The 15070-nt window shown below is 45.0% G+C and overlaps 1 protein-coding gene across 2 annotated transcripts in view; it reads right to left on the bottom strand.

Moving 5' to 3' along the window:
* The window catches only part of PRMT7 (protein arginine methyltransferase 7), a 936033-nt gene that overhangs the window by 656895 nt on the left and 264068 nt on the right, over positions 1-15070 (bottom strand). The window lies entirely within an intron of this gene.

Raw genomic sequence — 15070 nt, 5'->3', positions numbered from 1 at the left:
ATTGTCATGTAATAGCAACCAGCTCACAGACCGGCCCATGAGACAGTCTCCTGGCCATACTGGACGTACTTGCACACACCATCCTACACTTCAGGTAGGGCCTAAAGAACGTACTCTTCAAATAACACCAATCACTGATAGTGCCACTCAACCCTAATTTTACCCTTGTGGAGCACTGCTTCCCCTCCGCTCCTCCTACCCTACAGTTTCTATAGGCTGCCTCAAAACCTCTCCCACAGCCCCACAGGTGTACAGAGTGTCCTCTGGGCATACTGCAGGGGCAGGATGGTAAAACAAGTGTGGGAGGGTAGAACAAGGATAAAGCACAACCCTCAAAATCTTGGGGTCCGGCTTCCAGCGCTTGCAAGCGCTCTCTTCCTTTTTCCCCCTGGGTCCACGAAGCAGGCCCCCTGCAGTTGCCAGTTAAGGCCTGTGTGCTGGGCATGATTTCCGGGATTCTGCATCTGCTCAGTTGATCGCTTCACTTGTGAGCTCAATTTGCCTACTTGGGCAATTTTTTTAAAATGTGTTATTTCATCCACAGAAGTGGCGTTATTTCTGCAGGAAATCCATTACCCAGTTGGGCTGGTTATCTGAAAAGGCAATTAACCTTTTCTAAGATGGCCACCACCACCTTTTCACATCCAGGCAGTGGAGTGCTTTTGCTTATGCACCATCTGCGGCAGTGATTGGCTGCTGACATCCTCATGCAGCTAATCGGTGATCCGGCAGGTGAGAGCCGGTCCGCCAATCAAGGCCCCCCTGTCTGGCCCTGTCCGTACCTGGAGGGAGCCTCCTCCATGCCACCACTCCAGCATCTTGCCCCCAGCCCATGCCGTCAATGATCAAACTTACAGTTACCCCTGTATTTTGTTACCATGAAAAATATTCTTCTACATTGCACCAGTAAGCAGCCCGGCTCGCCCTGTCCTGGTATAATCTCTGCTTGGCTGCTTGGCTGCTTGCTGAATCATGCCTCCCTTCACCTCTAGCCTAACTACAAACTGTAATTTCCTGACCACTTGATATATTTACCTTCTTTAAACTCGACTTTGCTCGCTTTCTGCTGCTTGTAAGTGTCATACTGAAAATTTGTCTTTAATTGTACTTTTAAATCTGTGCATTCCCATCTTGTGTGGTATTTTAGTGCTTTATTGGGAATTTCGAACTTTGGTGTGCTTCTAATCTGTGCATTGATTGTCTTTCATTACACACCTCCACTTCTTCGCCTCCCTGGCTACTAGGCCATTTGGTGAGCTCCTGTGCACTGTGCAACTTCACTGTTCTCTCTCTCCTCCTCTACTCCCATGGCACTCTCTACCTCTCTATCTATTCCAAATGCTATTCAATCACCTATCTTACCTCTCTCACAATGTCTGGAAGAAAAAGCTGAAAAAAGCTCTCCTGGACTCTAACCCAGGCCTACCTATTGCTGACACCTACGTCAATGCCACTTCCAGGCAGACTATTACGGACATCCTCTTCTCTGTCCCCTCTCCTGACATATGGACCCCGTCTGGTCTCCACTCTCTCCCCTTACTCCTCCTAACCCATTAATGGTGGCACTAGTTGGGAAGTACTCCTGGCATACTTATCTTCTATGTGTATCATTAATGTCTACCACAATGGCACCATCATGGCCCAAAGTTCTCAACCTACTCTTCTCCTTCTCAACCAGCGGCTGCCCTCTCTAAATAAATGTCCTCCCTTTTCCTGCCACTCCTTCTTCCTCTCCACCATGAATGACGGGAGTACCACGCACCTGTACCCCCCCTCTGAAAGCATTAAAAGGTGGTGACCAGCTTCACTTAGCTACTCTGAATGCTCGCTCTGCTGTCAAACACTCCTCTGACATCTGTCTCCTTCTCGAAGGCTTTGACCTAGATGTCCTCACACTTACCGAGACGTGGTTCAATGCCAGCTCAGTCACAGCTCTTGATACTCTCCTTCCTGAGGGCTACAAAATCCTCTCCAAACCCTCCATCATACCTACTCAAGCCTACTCGTCTTTTGAATGCCTCGTCAGTAGGCTTGGAGTCTCGCCTACTCTTTCTCTCACCCTGGCCCCTATCTACAGGCCCCCTGGCCCAATCCCTCTCTTCCTCTCTGAATGGGCTGACCTTGCTTCCTCCCTCGCAACCTCTACTTCCAAACTCCTCCTGTTTGGTGACTTTAACACCCACCTCGACTCCATTGAATCATCCACCTCTCCGTTCTGTGTCCTCTGTAAATCCCTCTCTCTCTATTCTCCCTACCGGCCCGACCCACTCTGCCGGTCACACTCTGGACGCCCTCATTTCTGGCGACATCCCCATCTCTTATCCGGTCACCACCACCCTCTCCTGGTCTGACCATTCTCTCCTTTCCTCCTGCCTGGGGCCCCTTGGCCCCAATCCGAGCCACCCCCAGCACTGCCAGACTCCTTTACCATCATCTGACCTATGACGCGAGCGCCGGCCGCTGCTTTCGCCTCCACCTTCATCTGCCCACCTCCACATCCGACTCTCCCTCTGACTATGTTCTTGCTAACCTTCATCTCTCCATCTCTAACACCCTTGACATCCTTGCCCCTGTCATGAGGATCCGCCTAAAACCTGTCTCTGAGAACAGCAGATGGTATGACTCTGATCGAGCATCTCTGAAACGCAAGTGGCAGACCTTGGGTTTACCCTCTGACAAACTGGCCACCTTGGGTTTACCCTCTGACAAACTGGCCTGCCGCCTACTCCAAAGGCAATATCGCTTCTCTATCCGCTCCAAGAAGCGGGCCCACATTCAAGCCTGCATCTCTGGAGCCACTAAAAACACGGCCAAACTTTTCAAAATCTGCAAGGAACTCGCCAATCCAGCTGCAGTCTGCACCTCTCTCCTTCCTTCCCAGGCTCACTGCACTGCTTTGGCCTCCCATTTCACATCAAAAACTCAGGACATCTTATCCTCACTCTCCTCCACCCCGGTCTCCACTCCCATGCCTGCTCCCCTGCCTCCCTTGCCCCCCCTCATTTTACCCCCTCACTCTTCTCCCTCCTGCCCATAGCCCCAGACAAGGTCTCCAAAGTGGTCCACTCTATGAAAGTCTCCTCCAAACAGGCGCTCCCCTGATCTTCCAGAACCATTAAGGATAACATCTCCTCTCTCACCCTGGCTCTTGCTGACTTCTGCAACCACTCCTTCGCCACTGGCTCTTTCCCTCTATCCCTTAAGCACTCCCTTGTGCACCCTCTCTTAAAAAAGCCATCTGCTGACCCCCCTAACTATCACCCTACATCCACTAACGCCTTCCTGGGTAAACTCTTGGAGAAGCTGGTCCTCCCTTAACTGACCCGCCACACTGATCGTGTGGTTGCCTTCATGACCATCAATCTGGATTCCGGGCATCCAAAGGCAGGGAAACTGCTCTCCTGAACACCCGCAAAACCCACTGTTCTCATTCTCCTTGATCTCTCCTCTGCCGTTGACACGGTCAACCATTCTATCCTCATAAAACTACTCTGTGACACCCTCGGCATCACTGACCAAGAACTGGATTGACTGACCTCTTTCTCACTAACCGCCCGGCCCAGTTGCAACTGGACCCTTTCTCCTCCACCACCTCACTATCTACCTGTGGTGTCGTCCAGGTCTCTAGCCTATCGCCATGGCTCTTCAATATCTATCTTGCCCTTCTTGCTCGCTGCTTTCTTCCTTCTCTCCTCATTTCCAGTGTTATGCTGATGACACACAGCTTTCCTTCAAACTTCCCTCTATTACCTCCTCTTCCTCCTCTCTGATCCCTGACTGACTGTCTGCTATTCAGGCATGGTGTTCATCTAACAATCTCCATCTTAATGCCAGTAAGACAGAGATCCTTCTCATTGGGACACTTGCTCCATCTTTTCCTACTACCCTTTGGCCACCCTCTTTGGGTCCTCTACCCCCCCCCCATCCTCTGAGGCCAAAATCCTTGGGAGCATCTTCGTTTCCGCTCTCTCGTTCACCCCTCCCATCATGGATCTTACTAAGAAGTCCCACTTCCAGCTCCACCTCCTCAGAGGCATTCATCCTTTCCTCACCTTCCCCCAGAAGCTCAAAGTCTCCAGAGCTGTGGTCCTCTCAAGGCTGGACTACTGCAACAGTCTCTTTCTCAACCTCCCTCTTTCTCCTCCTTGGCTCTCCTTAGCACTACCCTCCCGGGCCGTCAGCCAGCACTTATCCACTCCTCTGCTCCTCCCCTCCTCCCTCACTATCTCCTGCACTTTTCCTCATTGCCCTTGCACATCAGAATGCCACAAGGCCTAGTAGGATCAAGACTGTATTTTACCAGTTTGCCATTGTTATTATTTGCCCTGTTCCCGTCCCATTTAGCCTTGTGCTGCTTTGAAACACAATGTTGTTGTATAAGGCACTTAACAAAAGCTCAATAAAATAAATGTACATTTTTTTTCTTTTCTCCTTTTGACTGTAAGCAATTTTTGATCCTTCATTGGAAAAACAATTCTGTCCACTGGCAAGCTGCCAAAAATGCAACAGAGGCAAATCATAAGAAAGCTCCCCAGCCACCACTTATCAGTTCTCAAGAATTAACTACTGCCACCCAGGAATAGGTAGGCAAGTGGGTGTTACCAGAGACTAAAGAAACAGGGAAATGCCTGCCTTGACCTAGCGAGTCTACTTCGCCTCCCCGAGGGTTGTCTTCCCTCATGTGGTCCACCCACAGATAGCCACCCCCATGGACAAGTCAGGTACCTCCTGCCTTTCCCTGGACACATGAGGGGAGATTTCCCTTAGTGAAGTAGTGACAACTTCGCTAGGTTCGTCACATGTTGCAGCTTATAAGAGTTTTCATGCATGTCTCCTCCGCTAACATCGTTGCTCTTACTGGCTTACCAATGGATGACAGAAGATCACAAGGTGCCTTTTTTTGTTTATAACAGTTCCAAATGTTAATTGGCGTGTAAATGTATCACAGGTTGCAAATCTTCAGACAATAGTGATTGTGCAGGAGAAATAAATATATGTTCACAATTGCGTGCGTATGTAGCTTGAGAAAGCAAAGGAGAGCTATGTATCAGTATTGGTTACAAGCATGTATTATTTACAAGAGTAGCAGCCCATAAAACATAATATTTTGTAAGGCATTGGGTAGTGGCCTCGCCTCCATAGCCTCATGGGAGATGAGAAGGTGCCCCCCCCAGAGAGAGGTGATGACACATAGTGAATAGTCACATACCCTTCCCCTAATGCTGCTGCCTTCCCCATCTCCCTCTAAAGGAAAGCATGACAGGAAGTCGACATTGCCCTGCTCTTTTCCTTTACAATGCTCTACACTACAGCAAAAGGGCTGTAGGTCTAAAACCCAAAGCATTATTCTCAGGTTGGTGTTGTTACGTAAACTGAGCCAAGTGAGTAGCAAATGGTTGGTTATCAACTTAAACTTCTAGCATGTGAGGTAGTACGTTAAGTAACCAATTGCCCACTTTATGTCCAGAGCCTCTAGTTCGAGTGTTGCATAGTTTCTCTCTCGTGGGAACAGCTTTCTACTAATGTACAAAACTGGGTGCTCCCCACCATCGTACTCTTGATAAAGCACGCCTCCTCTCCCCACCCTGGAGGCATCAGTTTGAAGTATGAACTCTTTATTATAGTTGGGGACCTTTAGTATTGGCTTACTGCACAAGATGGATTTCAGTGTGTCAAAACTAGCATGAACTTCTTTTTGCCACCAATGTTTTTGTGGTTCCACATTCTTTAGCGTGTCTGTAGGACAAGAGGTAATTGACGAGTAGTTTGGGGCAAACCTCTGGTAATACCCGGTAAGTCAGAGGAATGAAGGTTCCTCTTGGTTTTTGGGGCAAGTGTCGCTGCCCAGACATTTTCTGACTGTGGTTGGACTAGCCCATTGTCGACAAAAAATCCCAAGTATTTTACAGCCGACTGGGCCAGATGGCACTTGGGATTGACTGTCAGACCTGCTCATCTTAGAGATCTAGTTAGTATAGATAGAACATATGGTCTTCCCAAGTTTTGCTGTGAACCACAATATCGTCCAGATATGCGCCACAAAAGTTGGAAAAGGGTAGCAATATCTGGTCCATCAATCTCTGGAAGGTGGCTGGTGCCCCCATGAAGCCCAAAGGGAAGGACTTTAAAGGGAAATAGTGCTCTGAGGCTGGTGACAGCTGTCTTTTCTTTGTCTGGTGGGTTCAGTGGAACCTGCCAATTGCCCTTGGTAAGATCAATCACGGAGATATAGACAGCCAATCCCAGCCGATCAATGAGTTCGTCAATCCGGGGCATTAGATAATTATCGAACTGGTACATGCCATTTAATTTCCGAAAGTCTATACAAAACCTCCATGATTGATCGGGTTTTGCTACAAGGACTATAAGCAAGGACCACATACTTTGAGATTGTTCAATAATGTCTGCGGCAATCATTTTCTCCACCTCCTGGAGCACTATCTCCTTCCTTGCCTCTGGAATCTATTACGGTTTAAGATAGATTAGTTTGCTGGGGGGAGTGTGAATGTTTATTATCTCCACTTCACTGCTAACTATTGAAGACATCTTGGAACTGATCTATAAGATCCTGGATGTCTTGCTATTTTTCCTTAGGGAGATCAGAAGGGACTAAGATGTGTTCAGTCTCTCCTTCCGACAATAATGTAGCCATCAATAAGGATGAGGACTCTACTGGATCTTCCCTCCACTCCTTTAGGAGGTTAGCATGGTAGATTTGAGGGTTTAAGTCTCCTATCAGGTTGAGCAAATCTGTAGTTTTTGGGTCCTGTTCTTTCGAACACCTCATAGGCATCAGTAGCCAGAAGTACCAACACCTTCTGTCAAATGGAGAAGGACCAGGGCACTGCCCTTTTATCATACTGAGTATGTTGATTTTATTGTGCCTTTTCCAAATTAATGTGTACCAACTCTCATACCACTGCCATATGTTCTTTGATCCGCTGTGCGGTCTGGGAGGGTGGTAGTACGGCCATTTCCTTTCCTCCCATGACTCCAGTAACATGTCTAAGACATCACGTGGGTCACGCCTATAGAGGAGTTTGAATGGGGAAAAAGCTAGGGAGGTTTGGGGAGCTTTTCAGATGGCAAAAAAAGGGCCCAAGGAACCATCATGTCCCAGTTACAGTCTACTTCTGGCAGTATTTTTGAGAACACTCTTCAGTGTCTTGTTAAAGCGTTCTACTAGGCCATTTGTCTGTGGGTGGTACAAAGAGGTACACAAGGTCTTAGTTTGTAAAATTTGTTCTAACTCTGCAATCAGTTTACTCATAAATATGGTCCCTTGATCAGTTAACATTTCCTTTGGAAATCCCACCCGTGACAGAAAAGGAATTAGATTTTTTAGGATTTGTTGTGAGTTGTTATTTCTCATCGGGAAGGCCTTTTGGTAGCATGTTGCATATTCTAGGATAACTAGGATATATTCATTCCTTAGTCTGGATAGTTCCAAGGGACCTACAACGTCCATTTCAATTCTGGATAAAGGGACATCTGTGATAGGTAGGGGCTGTAAAGGAGCAGGTGGAAGAGAGTGTGGTGCTGTCTTTTGGCAGAGGGAACATGTAGCAACAAGATTCTTAACATCAGCGTATTCCCCTGGCCAATCAAATATGCCGATTAATTGACCTTGGATCTTTGCCATCCCTAGATGTCCTGAGGTCAGGTGGGCATGGGCAATCTTTAGGACTGCCCACCTATGGCTTCTGGGAACAACAATTTGCGTTTTAGGGGTGCCTTCTGCTGTAATGTCTCCCCTCTAAAGCATTCCCTGTTTGAGGGGAAAAAACAGGCTGTCTTTCAACCTACCCTCCTCCACTGGGGTGACTTTGAGGAAAGCCTCTGAAAGAACAGGGTCATTAAACCGCGCAAAAGCTAGATCAGGGATTACCTCTGTCTTCTTCCTCTGTATAGGGGTTTTGGGATAGCTATCACAGAAGGTGGGTCTTTATCAACTTCTCCAAAACCTTTGGCACCCCTTTCTGTGAGGATCTGTTAATGTACCTCTACTCGTATGGAAAAAGGGCACATTCTATAATCCCTTGAGCGAGTTTCTCTCCGGTTTTGACATTATATAATTCTTTTCCATTGTTTTGGACTAAGACTTTTATGTCACCCCTATAGTCTGGTTCTATCACCCTCACCATTACATCCAAACCATACCTCCAAGCAAGACCAGACTTTGTTGAATATAGTAGCATTAGAAGGTGACAGAATCAGCCCTGTGGGGACTAATTGTCACTCTCCCACTTCTATGGAAATATCTCGATTCCAAGATGGCGACCGGAGAAAGTAAGACGCGTGTGCAGGAGCTCCGTCTTGGAGACGCCCCCACAATAATGCTTTTTAGCTACGAGGCACCACACAGGCATCACAAAATTCTCCTCCGTACCTCAGAATAACATCGCAGCAGTTGTGGTGCTGCTTGCCAAGCCCCACAACGTATGCCACACACGGGCGTTGGATGGTGGGAATAAGAACTTTGACTCACTCGAGGGAGTTGGGATGATGGGGGGAGGGGAATCACAGTTGGGGAAAGGGATGGAGGTGAGGGGCAAGAACGGGGGTTGCCAAGTGGGAATGGGGGTTTGTTTGGGGAGCTGCGGCACAAGTGAGGTGTGTACTACTAAACACTAACACAGATAACAGGTGCTCCAGTTCAGGCTCCTAACTGTTAATGTCAGGGGGTTGAATTCCCCTGTCAAATGGAAGAAAATCAAACAATTCCTTCAGAACACGAAACTAGACATCATAGCCATACAAGAAACACATATTTGGAAACAAGACAAAGATTCAAACTAAGGCAATACCCCCAAATCATTGAAACAAAAACCCCTGGGAAAGTAGCAGGGGTTCTTATTGCAATTCGCTCGAGCCCAACCATTCGAATCTTGGGCTCACTAGGGGACAAAGAAGGAAGGTTTCTTACACTTCAAGTAGGGGTTTCAATATTTACATGGACACTATATACACCCCAATACAGGACAAGATGGGTTTATTAGGGCAGCACTTACTACCTTAGAACATTCGGCAAAGGAGAGATCATACTATTGGGCGACTTTAATATAGCCTGGGACCCGAAGAGGGACAGAAGCACTAAGACTTACCGAGGGGCAGGTTTCCTCTTCGCAGGCCCTCATTACTAAAATTGACCCTGAAAGATGCCTGGATGACCGTTCGGGGAGGCAGAGAAAGGCTACACTTTCTTATCACACGCACATAGATCGTTCACCCTAATCTACTACATTTGGACTTCAACATCACTAATTGGTAATATAAATGATGTTGACATAGGCGCAGTATTCTTATCAGACAACGCCCCACTGACAACTCTACTAAACCTCGCCAAAGAGAAGAGCGGGTTGTGGAACTGGTCCTTCCCTTTAGAAATACTAAAAGACAAAGTGTTAAGCGACATGGAGGACAAAATTAGGGATTCTTTGCACTTAACGCATATTCGGAGGTGACAGAGCAGTGCCTGTGGAGCACCTTCAATGATGTGCTTCGGGGGAGCTAATAGCTATGAAAGTCACTAGAGAGAAGCAAAATAACAACTAGAGGCAGACTTAGAACAGGAACCCAAAGCTGTAATGCTAAAGATTCAGGGGAGAAAATTCATAATGTCTATAGGAACCTTAGGAGCAAATTAGAGCTGCTCCAAATTAACAAAGCAGAAAAAGGGCTCCTCTATATGCAATAGAAATATTATATAAAAGCGAACAAGAAAGACAGATAAACTACTGGCTAGGAAATTAAAACAAAAGGCCACGCTACAAACTATACTGGGAATAATACCTCCACAGAACTCTGGACATAATTGCACAATTTACAATATTCTACTCTACTCTACAATATTCTACTCAGACTGCCCTGACCATACCCTACAGGAAACTTATTTACATTCTATCCTGCTCCAGAAGGCGGCTGAAATAACCACTGAAAAAGTACTAGGGGTGATAAGGGCCCTCCCGTTCAATAAATCCCCAGGCCCGGATGGCTACCCAGCAACATTCTATAAAACCGGAGCGCTGCTGGCCCCCAAGCTAGCTAAACGTTACAACTTATTCAGCAAACCAGACCAAATTACTCCCATGATGGAAGAAGCCAAAATGATCCTCGTCCCGAAACCAACTAAGGATCCACCCCTGTGCGGGTCATATAGACCTATCACCCTTATAAACAAAGATTACAAAATGTACACCAACATTTTAGCAAACAGAATAGAAGACATTCTCCCAAAACTGATAAATCAGGACCAGTCCTATTTCATAAGGCGGAGGCAAACATTTGATAACATACGCATGGTCTGCCACTTGATCGAAAAAATTACCATGGAAGGCCTCCCAGCCGTACTCCTTTCACTGGACGCTGAGAAAGCGTTTGACAGGTTAGAATGTTCCTTCTTATTCCGCACTATGGGATTTGGCACATCCTTTTTACAGAAAGTCCACCAGACTAATTATAGCAACCAGACAGATAAACGGACAACTCTCCCAAATAATACTGTTACAGAAATGTTACTAAGCAAGGGGGTGCTCTTTATCCCCACTTCTATCCGCAATATACCTGGAACAATTTCTCAGCTGAATTAGGATCCTGGGGACAATTAAGGGCATCCCATTTGGGGCAGAGGATTAGAAAGTATGGCATTCGCTGACGATATGCTTCTTTCACTTACGGATCCCGTGCACTCACTACCAGCCGATATCTGAGAAATAGGGTCATTTGGCTCAGTTGAAGGGTTGAAAGTCAACATACCCAAATCAGAAATCCTCCATTTGTTGGTGAAGGGGGTATTACTGACACAGGCAAAACAATGTTCCTCCTTCCGATGGGCACAAGGGAGCATAAGATTGTTATGGGTGATTATCACAAAATCACTGCCAGAGTTATATTGGGTGAATTACCAACCGTGGCTAGAAGCCATCAAAACACAGCTACGCAATTGGGACCCTCTATCTATATCGTGAAATGAGTAAATGAGTGAAATCGTGTAAGGATTGATCTTGAACCTACACTATCTAAGGAGAACCCTGAATTCATCAAAAGGCGGAGACAAATCTTGAATGAGTGTTCGCTTGATCTGATTATTCTGACGATAGAAGAATGATCTAAATCCCTAACGACTCTGGAAACTGATATCGAAAATTCAAAGAAAGCACTTTCTACTTTCATTAACAAAGAGGAACTGACACAACTGTTAGATGAGGTTAACAACAAATTGGAGGATTACAAAACTGGAATTGAAACCAAAAAAGTTTGCAAATTCAGGAGAGACACTTTAGATTATAAATTGGATGTATATTCTTGGAAAGAATATTACCACCAACAAGACATCATAAGGAATAAAAGACCACCTTTTAATAAGAATAAACAAGCAACAAACACCTCGACTACAACCTCTGAAGCTTCGAGTGGTGAATTAGAAAACCCTCAAGAATCGGTCGAACGAACACATCAGCCCCAAGAACCAGAGAGAGAACAGCAGGGTTTAAGCCAAACACCAAGTACCTCCAAAACATTGACAACGGATATACCTCCTGCGTCATACTCTTTTTTTAGACCGACTAAGGTCCGACGAGGCAAAAAAAAGAAATCCCACCAAGAAAACACTTCCTCAGTCCAAGAAGACTTAGTGGTGAATATTTCCAAATATAAACTGAGCAGATTTGAACAACAGACGCTTCAGAAGGGACTCTCATTTGTACTTCACTATTCGAGCACTCTATTGAAAGAAAAGATCAACTTCTTCAAACTAATGCGTAAAATGAAGCTGAAAGTCTTCTTTGAGTCCATTGAGATACCAGAGAAGGAAAACCAACAAGAATTTCTTGAGATGAAATCTAAGAGTACCTTTGTGCCACCAGTTCAGAACTGTATCCTAGAGTCTTTCCAAAAGTCAGTCCTAAATGACTTGAAAAGAATAAACTTCAAAAGGAAACAATGGACCATTCTGACCGCGAGGGCAAAAGCAGGTCCTTGATAAGCTTTGGCAAAACCCGGATATCATCATCAAACCGGCAGGTAAGGGTGGAGAGTTGGTGATCCTAGATACAATAAAGTACAAAGCTGAGGTCGAAAAAATTATGCCAGTGATATACGTTTTACCAAAAATTCATAAACATTTACAAAACCCACCAGGACGTCCAATAATAGCCACAAGTAACAGTCTATTGGAACCGCTTGCACAGTATATTGATAAAATCATTCAACCTCTAGCCCAACAGGCCACCACCTACATCAAAGATACTAATCACTTTCTGTCAAGACTAACAACGATTCCTTTTGACCCAACAATAGACATTATGTTCACATGGACGTAACCAGTCTTTATACAAACATTACCCACCAGGCAGGCCTTGAAGCAATAGAATGGGCACTCTTAAATTCAACAGTAAACATCAAGAGTGATAGACTGTTTATCATACAACTACTTACAATAGTCCTGAACAACAACTTCTTCATGTTTGAAGACAAATATTACATCCAAACTTCTATTGGAGCTGCTATGGCTCCTAGCTATGCGAACATCTTGATGTCATATTTGGAAAAGACAAACATACTCAACAACCCTTTGTGGAAAGAGAAATTGAAATTTTTCGTCAGATACATAGACAATCTTTTGGTATTTGGAGTGGCACAGAGGAAGAACTAGAGAATTTCTTTACCTTTATGAACACGTTGGCACAAAGGATTAAATTTAAGGAGAATGGGCCTCATTCCGGGTTTGGAGCTATGCATGGAGTAATTAGCTCCATGGTTGCCTCCGAAACCGTCCCAAATCCGGCATGGTGAATGGAGTAATTACCGGTCCATTCCAGGGTTGGAGAGACGGGTAATTCCCCATTCACCTTTTGCCCTGTGCATTCCCATTTCTGCCCCATAGGGCTCAATGGGAATGGGGAAGGAGGTAATTACGGCACCGTAAATTACGGTACCGTAATTACCTCCGAGGTACCTTTGAGGGTCCTGTACTTAACTCCTGCTAAAAGCAGGAGGTAAGGAAGGACCTGCAAAGGGAACTCGGAATACGGAGGTAAGGGATTACCGGCATCGGCACCCTTACCGGTGCCGGCAATCCCTTACCTCCAACCTCGTAATGACCCCCAATGTCCTCTTGAATTTCTAGACGTGATGGTGTATGTACACCAAGATAAATTATTCACCACTGTGCTCACGAAACAGACAGACAGAAACAGCCTTCTCCTGGCCTCTAGCTTTCATCCAGAAACGACAATTGAAAGTATTCCTCTAAGCCAACTACTAAGATATAGAAGAATAGTATCTGAGGAAGACGAGTTTCACAGGAAAGCGAAAGAACTTACCAAAAGATTTCTTTCAAGGGGCTATGACCCGATAAGATTACAACGAGACACAGAGAAAGTGAAAAATATCACCAGACAACAAGCCCTACAACCTAGTGTCAAAAAGGACCTCAATGACCTAGAGTACGGTACTACTTATTCACAACAGAGTAGACAGAGCAACAAAAATTGTGAAAGAAAACTGGGAGGAATTATCCCTGGATCCAAAATTGGAAAACCTTTTCCCCACACCACCACTCTGCCCACAACAAAAGAAAGTCAGTTCGAGACTATTTGATCAAATCAGATTTCAGCGCAAGGAAGATTCAAAGTAATAACTTCAGGGGAACCCTTCCATGCAATAATTGCAATTGTTGTCACAATGTGATGAAAGGAAATTACATTCATCACCCATATAAAAGAAATAAGATAAGATCTTACTTAATCATACTTCCAACTGTGACACACAAAATGTCATTTATGGCATTAAATGCCTGTGTGGGCTCTACTATGTAGGCCTCACAGGAAGGAAAGCGAAACAACGATGGTGTGAACACAAATCTAATGTAAGGTTGAAATTGACTAAATCTCCTGTAGCACAACACTTCATTGAATGTAAACACACAATTGCCCAAATGCAGTTTGTTATTTTAGAACATGTACAATTACCAAGACGAGGAGGTAATTTACAAAAAATGCTTCAGCAAAGGGAAACCTTTTGGATCGACAGATTGGACTCAATGTCCCCACGGGGGATGAATCTCGACTGGGATTTATACTGCTATTTGTGACATTTGGGCATTTACATATATAATTTGTGACTTGTTGTTAAAGAGACACATACAACATCTAATTGACACATGTTTATGTCTACAAGTACCCTTGAAACATGGAGCTAACCCATTTACATCATCACCCGACACACCTACTATGTTTTGCCCATTATAAGAACTAACGCATGGGTTCTAGTGAATCATCATTATTTAGTTATATGACGCAGCAACCTGCCTAAATAAGTGACGAATCGGAATATGGGAAATAGTAGAACATCACGTCCTGATCGTAACGTAATACCGTAATGATATATGTGAATTATTGGAATTTCATGTTTTTGAGTTCGAGTACTCGAACAATCACCCGTAGTTTCTTGGGTCATTGTTACATCTGTTAATTCTACCGTCCTTTAAATACAGACTGTAGGATTTTGTATACATTCCTCACATTGAATTTTTCTGCCATTTTTCTGCCTAAGATGGAGGACTTCTGAGCCTTCTCTGAAACTGAAAGACTCTCTAGTCTATATTACATATACACACTTGCAGGCATTGCATAGCAACGGCCGGCCAAGCAGGAAACCCTCTACCGCTTTCCAGACCGACGCGAGGACGAATGGTGCATTTACATGCAGGTAATCTTTTTGCTTTGCCTGTACTAATAAGATTAAGTGGATAAGACATCGGCCTATACACTCCATTCATCCGAAACTCAGTAGAACTAACACAGAGATATTTCTCTCCTTTTATCTAACAACTAACAAATACTGGATGAGGTTAGCTGCTTCCTTACTGTATTACATACAATTCTGGCAACCGTGCGCGGTAATTTACAAACCAAGATACACGGCGGCCTCCTTTACAGTCAAGCCTGACGAGGACAAACTGCATGCGAATAATCTTAATTCACAATATGGAGATGCCATAGGAACTCCATTTAAGGTACTGATTTATTAATCATTGAACCACATGTCCACTTTAGTTACCTATAGTAGA

This window comes from Ambystoma mexicanum, chromosome 1p (genome assembly GCF_040938575.1).
Source record: "Ambystoma mexicanum isolate Mex_15411 chromosome 1p, UKY_AmexF1_1, whole genome shotgun sequence".
Taxonomy (NCBI): Eukaryota; Metazoa; Chordata; class Amphibia; order Caudata; family Ambystomatidae; genus Ambystoma; species Ambystoma mexicanum.
The sequence above is the reverse complement of the archived record's forward strand: the minus strand, read 5'-3'. Positions and strand labels throughout refer to the sequence as shown.